The 8,294-nt window shown below is 51.6% G+C and overlaps 1 long non-coding RNA gene across 1 annotated transcript; it reads right to left on the bottom strand.

Moving 5' to 3' along the window:
• Positions 1-900: 900 nt before the first annotated feature.
• On the bottom strand, positions 901-7,865 carry LOC125086451 (uncharacterized). The gene is made up of 3 exons (XR_007123201.1): positions 7,441-7,865; positions 5,512-5,556; positions 901-2,321 (listed from the first exon to the last, which is right to left on the bottom strand). It is a non-coding gene; the product is annotated as an uncharacterized LOC125086451 (long non-coding RNA).
• Between the last annotated feature and the right edge of the window lie 429 nt (positions 7,866-8,294).

The following is an 8,294-nucleotide window of genomic DNA, read 5'->3' as shown; positions in this document are numbered from 1 at the left end:
TTTAGGGATTCGTATTCAGAATTAGGGAGCGAGGACAAGCCCTGTCTGGGAGCCTGCAGGCACAATCACTTAGTCCCACGAAGCCTCAGTCCCTGGACACTAAGCCCTACTGGGCTGTCGGCCCCTCTCTGGCCCTGGGATACCTGCCTACCTTGGGGTCCCTCCTAGTCTTCGTTTCCTTATCGGTACATAGACCTTGGAGTTATTGAGATTAAATGGTGTAATATGTTACACACTTCCTTGTATAGGTGTATAAATATTTATTCACTCTTGCAAAACAAGGCTGGGTGTTCTGCTGTTTGGCGGGAGGTGGGGGCAGACCAGGGTGCCCATCCCTTCCCTTCCTACAGGCCTGGGGCTCTTCGAGGGCACGGAAGTCACCAGCACGTTGACTGTCTCACACAAGAGGAGCCCTGCCTTCTCCTGGGCCCTCTGGTTCCTCTCTACTGCAGGAAGGTGAAGTGATCCTGTCTCCTGTTGTGTCCTGTGTCAGAGGGCAGGCTGAAACGCGTGGCTGCCCAGGGAGGAGTGAGCCTTGGGCCCCACTGCCTCCAGGCCTCCTCCCAACCTGGGTTCTGTCCCTGCTCTCCAGCCCAGGTGGGCCTCTTTGAATGGCCCTACTCCTCCCTCCTCCTCCTCCCCAGCCGTCCTAACCCTCAGATCTATTCCCAGCTCCTTCAGCCTTGCCCCCTCTACTGCTCTGCTCTGGGATGCCCTGCCCCCACCACCTCTCCTCAGGCTCCCCTCTCCAAGCTCTGTCTCCTACAGGGGACCAGAGAGAAAATGTGTTCCAGGTCCCTTCCCCCAGAGGCTCCCCTCTTCCCTCCCTCCCAGCCCCAGTTTGGCCTCAGAAGAGACCGTTGGTGATGGTGATGGTCATTCCCATCCTCCTGGGGAGCCCCCATGCACCTTCAGCAGTTGGGGATACAGTGACCTAAACCAAAGGGAAGAAGCAGGAAACATTTTTTTAAAGAAAGAGAAAGAACAGATAATTTCCAAAGGACATTAAGCTCTATTCAGGGACACTATCTCCAATCAATAAAATGAAAGGGGGTGGGGGGTGGCCCCAGGAGACTGGCTGAAAGGCAGTATGATGGTGAGAATGTCCTAGAGCTGGGCTTCTCACCCAGAGCCAACCCCATCCCCAGCCCCAGCCCTCTGGGCCTCCCTGTCCCCTGGGGCTGCCTCCCGGATCACATCCAAGGTTTCCCTCAGGGGCATGATGGCAAGACAGGTTGGCTGACAGAATTCTCTTGAGTGGCCCAGAAGGAATGACCCCTCGGGCTGTTTTCAGGAGCACTGAACAGGGTCCCAGGCTGAAGATGCAGGCGCAGGGAAGTGTTTGACTTCTAAAAGGAAGGGAGAGAACCCCTGAGCAGTCAGGCCTGGGTTCCCCCAACCCCCCCCACCCCCACCTGAGGCGGTGCGGCCCTCCCAGCTAGCTGGGGCCCCGAGATTGTTCTGGGGGCAGAGAGAAGGCTCTTCCTCCCTAGGAGACTCTTCCAGAAGCCTCTTTCCTTTCAGGGTCTTTTATTAACATTCGAGTCAGACAGGAAGCAAATCCGAAGAGAAGCCAGGTGCCACCAGATGCTCAGAGAAGGTTCTAGGGAAACAGGAGCTCCAGACCCGGCGTCAGGGCATTCGCCATCCGGGTAGAGAACTGAGACACGAAAAGACATTAGATTAGATGTTGGCCGTGCATTCACACATCTGGTGTGACTTCAAGAGAAGGGGTATTTCCCTGAGCTTAAGACTGGGAGCTCTGAGACTTGCGAAGACGCTCGAGTTGTCTGGGATTCACACTGGTTCTTCCTTCGAAGAAGTCTCGGAACCCCCTGCCAGCATCTCAGGAACCCTGATCAGATTCCCCTCTTTCGTTTTTCTCCATTCTGAGGCCAGAATTGCTCATCCTCCCTTCACAGCCAGGAAAGTGAGGAAGCAGGCCAGGGGCCCGCCTGCCGGGCAGCTGGCCCAAGGTTTCCTCAGACCTGAAGGTTCAGCCAAGGATTTTCCAATCCCCACTAGCATCCCTGTCTTCATGCACAGGATGGATTCACTGAGTGTTTAATCGAGAAGTGCACTCTTGGAAGAGGCCTGGTTCAAAGAGAGTCAGAGACCATGCCGGGGCTCACTGTGGATATGGTCAGAATGTAACACAACGTTGGGGAGCTCAGAACGATGCTGTGGGGTACCAGCTCGGGGCAACAGTCTTCTCTGGAAAGGGCCAGGTCCCAAATAGCAAATAGTTTAGGATTTACAGGCCAGATGTCATCTCTGTTGCCCCTTCTTCTCCTTTTCCTCCCTCTTCTTCTTCATCTTTACTTTTGAAAAAAAAAAATTGTGTTAAAGTACACATAACGTAAAATTTACCATCTCTCCCCGCCAAGGGAAAAGATTGTCCCCAGTACCTGTATATCCACATGCCAAAGAATCAAAGTGGACCCTTACCTTACGCTCTACAGAAATTAACTCAAAATAGATTTAAAACCTAAACATAAGATCCCAAACTATAAAGCCCCTGGAAGAAAACAAAGAGAAAAGCTTCAAGACGTTGGATTTGTGAAGATTTCTTGGACATGACACCAAGAGCACTGGCATCAAGAACAGAAGTACACAAATGGGACGACATCACACTTTAAAACTTTAGTGCGTCAAAGGACACCATCGGCAGATTTAAAAAGCAAGCTTTGAAATGAGAGAGAACATTTGCAAGTCACTTGTCTGATGACGGTTTAGGGTCCAGACTATGTAAAGAGCTCGCACAACTCAACAACATAAAAAAATCAAAGAACCCAATTAAAAAAGAGGCCAAGGACTTGAATAGACGACATTTCTCCTAAGACGGTATACACGGCAAACACGGATATGCTCACTATCACTAATTATCAGAGAAACAGAAATAAAAAACCACAGTGAGGTATCACCTCACACACCCACTAGGAGGATCCCAATCAAAAGGAAACAAACAAAAAAACAGTAAACCGTGAGTGCTGGCGAGGATGTGGAGAAGTTGGACTCTCAAGCACTGTAGGCTGGATTCTGAAATAGTGGCGGCCACTGTGGAAAACCATGTGGTGGTTCCTCGAAAAGTTAATCCACATCCAAAAGAACAGAAGCATGATCTCAGAGAGATGTCTGCACACCCAAATTCTGAACAGCGATACTCACAGCAGCCAAGAGTTGGAAACAAGCCACGTGTCCATCAGTGGATCGATGGGCACAAGGTACTAGCTACACACAATGGAATATGACTCAGGCCTCAAAAGGAAGATGATCCTCTCCCATCATGTGTTACGTTCCTTGGAACTGGGGAGAACCACGAGGACGTCGTGCTCAGGGATATAAGCCCATCACAAAAAGGCAAACACAGTGGATTCCACTCATAGGAGTGAGACCTCTAAAGTAGATTTCTAGAAACAGAAGGTAGAACGGTGGTTGCTGACTGGGGAGAGACTGAGAATCGTCATGTGATGTGTATAGAGTTTCAGTTTTCATAAGACACAAAAATCCTGGAGCCCCATTTTATAACAACATGAAAACACCACACTATGAAACCGTATGCTTAAAGATGGTTAAGATGGTAAATTCTGTTATGTTTTCACTACAATTTTTTTAAGGCATTCAAAGGCCCAGCCAGAAAAAACTCTGTTGCCATCTGAACCATGTTTAGTGTAGCATTCAGTGTGTGTGTTTGTGTGTGTGTGTGTGTGTGTGTGTTAATCACCCTTTAAAGGTATGAAAAACCACTGGGTGCCTGGCTGGCTCAGTCAGTTAAGCATCTGCCTTCGGCTCAGGTCATGATCTCAGGGTCCTGGGATTGAGTCCCGCATTGGGCTCCCTGCTCAGTGGGGAGACTGTTTCCTCACCCCACTTCCATCCCCCTTCCCAAACCCCTGCTCACACTCTAGTGTGTGTGAAATAAATCTGTTTTTAAAAATTGTGAAAAACCAGGCCACAACTAGATTTTGCCCATATGCCGAAGTTTGTTGACCCCTGCGCTAGCTCAATGCACACAAGACACAGATTTGGGACAACATAAAGGCTCTCATCCAGGTCAAGGAAAGGAGAGCCCATACAAGAGATGGTCAGAGCTCCAGACCAGCACCGGGACGGTTGTCAGACTTTCAGCTCCACTGCCTACTGCTGTACGATCTTAGACAAGTTACTCCCCGTCTCAGTCAGCCCCTCTGTAAAACTGGGGCCATAACCAAACCGTCCCTCTGGAAGCAGAGTGAGGATTAAATGAGATAATACGCAGGAAGTTCTTGGCGTATTATCTCAGCGCATGAGAAGACCACAGTAAACATACAAAGGAACTCTGAGAAAGTCATTGGTTCATGACACTGTCCCGACTGAAGCCGCTGGAATCCCAAGATGAGGTCACGGTCAAAAGCTTTTTAGCTCAGTCTCAGGCTTTAATGCAGGGGAGAGGCTGCTCCCACCAGATAGAACGAGGGTGACCAGAGGGTCAGGAGGGGTAGGGGATGGGGGGATGACAAGAAAGAGATCCTGGGGCAAGCTGGGTGAGGCCAAAGCCTCACACCAAGGCGCCCACACAAGCCCTGCCTCTTTGTTCCAGGGACTGTGACCCGTGGCGACGGGGCCAGGCACTGGGAGGGTAGCTGTGCACACCCAGGCTCCTTTACAGGCATCAGAGAAATTCAGGGTCAGGGTGAGGATTCCGACACTCTCCCCATAACACTGGATTTGAAACTGCCTCCCCACCTCACCCCATGCCTTGTCAGCAGCATTCGTTCCAGGTGCCCTGTGTGCATAGCCTGGTGGGAATCCGTGGGAAGTGAACTGGGAAACCCACTACAGGGGCTCAGCCGTGGCCGTGGCAGGCTCCCAGGACTGCAGGCCGGTGGTCACGAGACCCGGGCTGGCTCCAGATCAGGCCAGCAGAGCTTCCACAGCAGGGGATGGAACCTGGAGGGGCACACGGGCCCCTCCTGGGTCACTGCGGGACTGGAAGGGTGCCCTGGGCCAGGTGCTGGGCGGGGATCCCTTCAGGTTTAGAGGAAAAACAACCACAGATCAGATTTCAAGGCTCGGAGTCTCTCCATCCCTCCTTCCAGTCCTTTCTAAAGAGCTGTGGACCTGGAATTCCTCCCCAACCCCCCCCCCCCCGCCAGAGGTGGTCTGCAGGCACCTCGAAGCCCCCAGGTGTGCAGTTTACATGGGTACGGAGACAAGAGGAGTCCCGGTCCGGGGAGGACCAAGCCTGGGAGTTTCGGGCACGGAGGACAGAATGCCTGCAGGATCTGCACGGGAATCTCAGCCAAGAACAAAAAGAACCAACAAGATGAAATCCCTCCCCACCCCCCCACCCCTCCCACCCCCACTCTCCACTGGAGCCAGAGTTTTCTTAAGCGAAAGCTACTGATGTTCAGAAAAACTTGCATTCTGTGCAGGGACCCCACTGCCATCAGGAGCCCCTGGAGCCAAGGGAGTGACATCCCTGCCCACTCACCCTGGGACCCCTTTGAAGTGTCAGCAACAAATGCTTACACGTTATCCTTCCCAGGGTGGGTTAGCTTCCAAACTCCAGGTGGGCTATGATGTGGGAAACAAAGGCAGAAGAAAAATTATTAAATTTCCTTACTGCCTAGACCCCACTGTCAAGTCCTTGAGACAGGCAGAGTGACCTTCCTCTAGGAGCTTAGCTGCCTCGATGTTAATCCTTCGCTAAGGGCAAAAGGCAATCTTAGCCCAACCCCCAGGATCTTGTGAGTCTACTTTAACATATAAAGTGTCCTCTGGAGACTTCCTTTATCTCTGTCCCCCAAGATACGTGTTAGTAATCATCCCCAAGCATATGACCCACCGATACACATCTGAAGGGTCTTATGACTAGGGTTTTACTAGACAGAAATAAATGACCTTTTCTGAACAATAGCTAGCCCCACAAGGTCCTGGAAACCTTGCTTCCAAATTCCTTAGAGACTTATGCTCTCCCTAACCCCCTCTTCATGACCCCAGGGCAGCTCTTTCTGCCCATGGGTCCCGTCCCTGTGCTTTAATAAAACCACCTTTCTGCACCAAAGATGTCTCGAACTCTTTCTTGGCCTTCAGCTTTGAACCCTAACGTCTCTTCTACATCACTGGGAGTTAGGCTGTTTATAGCCTAGAAGTCCCACACCTCCTCTCAAGCCATGTCCATTGGCGTCTGCAGACCAGGGGTTCTCGGGCTTCATCAGACTCCAGGTCCAGGCATCAAACCTCCGGCTCTGGCCGGAGCCCCCCCACTCCAGAAGGCAGCCCAAGCTAATACAGGGAGGGGTATTTTAGACATCGTGTCCCAAGCTGGCTTCCTCTAACTGCATATCTAGTTCCTACCAAGACGAAAATCTACATTATTTTGCATTTTAAACAATTTATCGGTCTTCCAAAGAGTACTGATTGATGAGTAGCAATTAACAACGAAGTAATCAGTTGCAAATTGCCAATAATTGCTGTCATTTCAAGTGTGCCTTTTTTTTCCCTTCCTCTTCATTTTCTTCTCTCTGCTCTGCCTCTGATTTTTTGTTTTAAGTAAGCTCTGTGCCCCAAGTGAGGTTTGAGCTCAGGGCCCCAAAATCAGGAGTCTATGCTCCACTGACTGAGCCAGCCAGGTGCCCCTCAGTATCCCCACTTTAGAACCCAGCCTTTGCCTGTCTCCTATTTCTACAGTTCTGAACCTCACACCACCCAGCTCAGTGTAGAACGTACAGCTAAGGACAAATTGCCTGGTTATTAAGTATGCTCCAGTGTCATGGTTAAGGGCAGACACGGGCTCAGGAAGCCAGAGTTCAGATACTGGCTGTGACTAATTGACTGTGTGACCTTAGGAAAGTTACTTAACTTCTCTGGACTTCCGTTTCTTCAACTGTCCCTCATTAGGTTGCTGTGAGTATTAAACTAAAGTGCCAGCATGTAGTCAATATTTAATCAATGTTAGCTATTTTCATCGCTAATCTTTTTTTTTTTTAAGATTTTCTTTATTTATTTGAGAGAGAGAGCGCGCACAAGTGGGGGAGAGGGAGAGGGCGAAGGAGAAGCAGATTCCCCACCAAGCAGGGAGCCCGATGCGGAGCTCGATCCCAGGACCCTGAGATCATGACCCGAGCTGAAGGCAGGCGCGTCACCGACTGAGCCACCCCAGAGCCCCCCATCACTGATCTTAAGCGTGTCCTAAACTTGGTCACTGAGTGAGGAGAGAACATGGCCAGTGCATGGAGGGCCAGACTTCAAGGACAGCCCAGAAAACTGGCCCCAGACATTGTTTATCTCTTCTGACATCTCAGGGTCCTTTAAAAATCTCAACTTAATCCATTTTCGCAGGATTTCCTGGACCCGGATGGAATCCCATATAATTACCCCGAGAGGGTTAGTGACCTGCTCAAGGTCACTCGCCAGGGTCAAGCGCAGGCTGAAAATAGAAGCTGGCTCCACGGTTACCTCTTTGTCTCAGCAGCTTCCTCTCTGTGTGGTTTTGGCAGAGACAGATCCCCCAGGCGTGACGCAGCAAGGGCAGCAGTCAGAGAGGCCTCCTTGGTCAGCATAGCCTTGACCGGGGGCTTTGGTCCCCTTGGCCTCCCGTGGCCAGCTGATAGTTCCAGCAACCGCCGGGCCCTCTCAGAGAGCTCAAAATTGTACTCCCTGACCTGCCTTCACCAGGCTGCTGGAGAGAGAGGAGACTGCAAACCCAGAGCGGCTCGGCTCCCGGACCTCAGCCCTTCCAACACACACTTCTCCTCGCCTGCCCTTGCATGCACACCAGCTCCTGGGAAGGAACCCATCATTCCCTTGCCGCTTCCGTAAGCAGGAACAGTCCTCTGCAGCCAGCTCAGGCAAGTGTCCAGGGACCGAGCTGGCCACCACCCCGTGTGTGACAGCGAGAGCTCCCGCCAGGAGAAGAGCGTGTAACGAATCGCCAAGAAAACTCATCCTGTGTGCGTGTGTGTGCGCGTGTGTGCAGACACCTCTGCTCTGCCTTTCTGGTTACAGAACTCCTTGCTTTTACAACGATCACAGTTAATCATTTACAGAGGCGCCCCCACCCCCACTCCCAGCCAGGTTGTCACAGGGTGTTTGCCACCTCAGGCCCTCAGACGGCACGGGCAAGGCAGGTATAAGGGGACAGGTAAGGCACAGCGACCTAAGTTGGGGTCCTCTCCTCCCCGAAGAGTGGTCTGATGCGGGAGCACCAAAAGATGGGAGAGTCCGGACTGCCAGACTCCTCGAGGGGAGAGATGCAGAGGCAAGTGGGACTCAGATCAGGAAAGGACAAAAGGATAAACAATGAATTCCAG

The sequence above is a fragment of the Lutra lutra genome, chromosome 15 (assembly GCF_902655055.1).
Source record: "Lutra lutra chromosome 15, mLutLut1.2, whole genome shotgun sequence".
NCBI lineage: Eukaryota > Metazoa > Chordata > Mammalia > Carnivora > Mustelidae > Lutra > Lutra lutra.
This window is presented reverse-complemented; position numbering and strand designations above follow the sequence as displayed.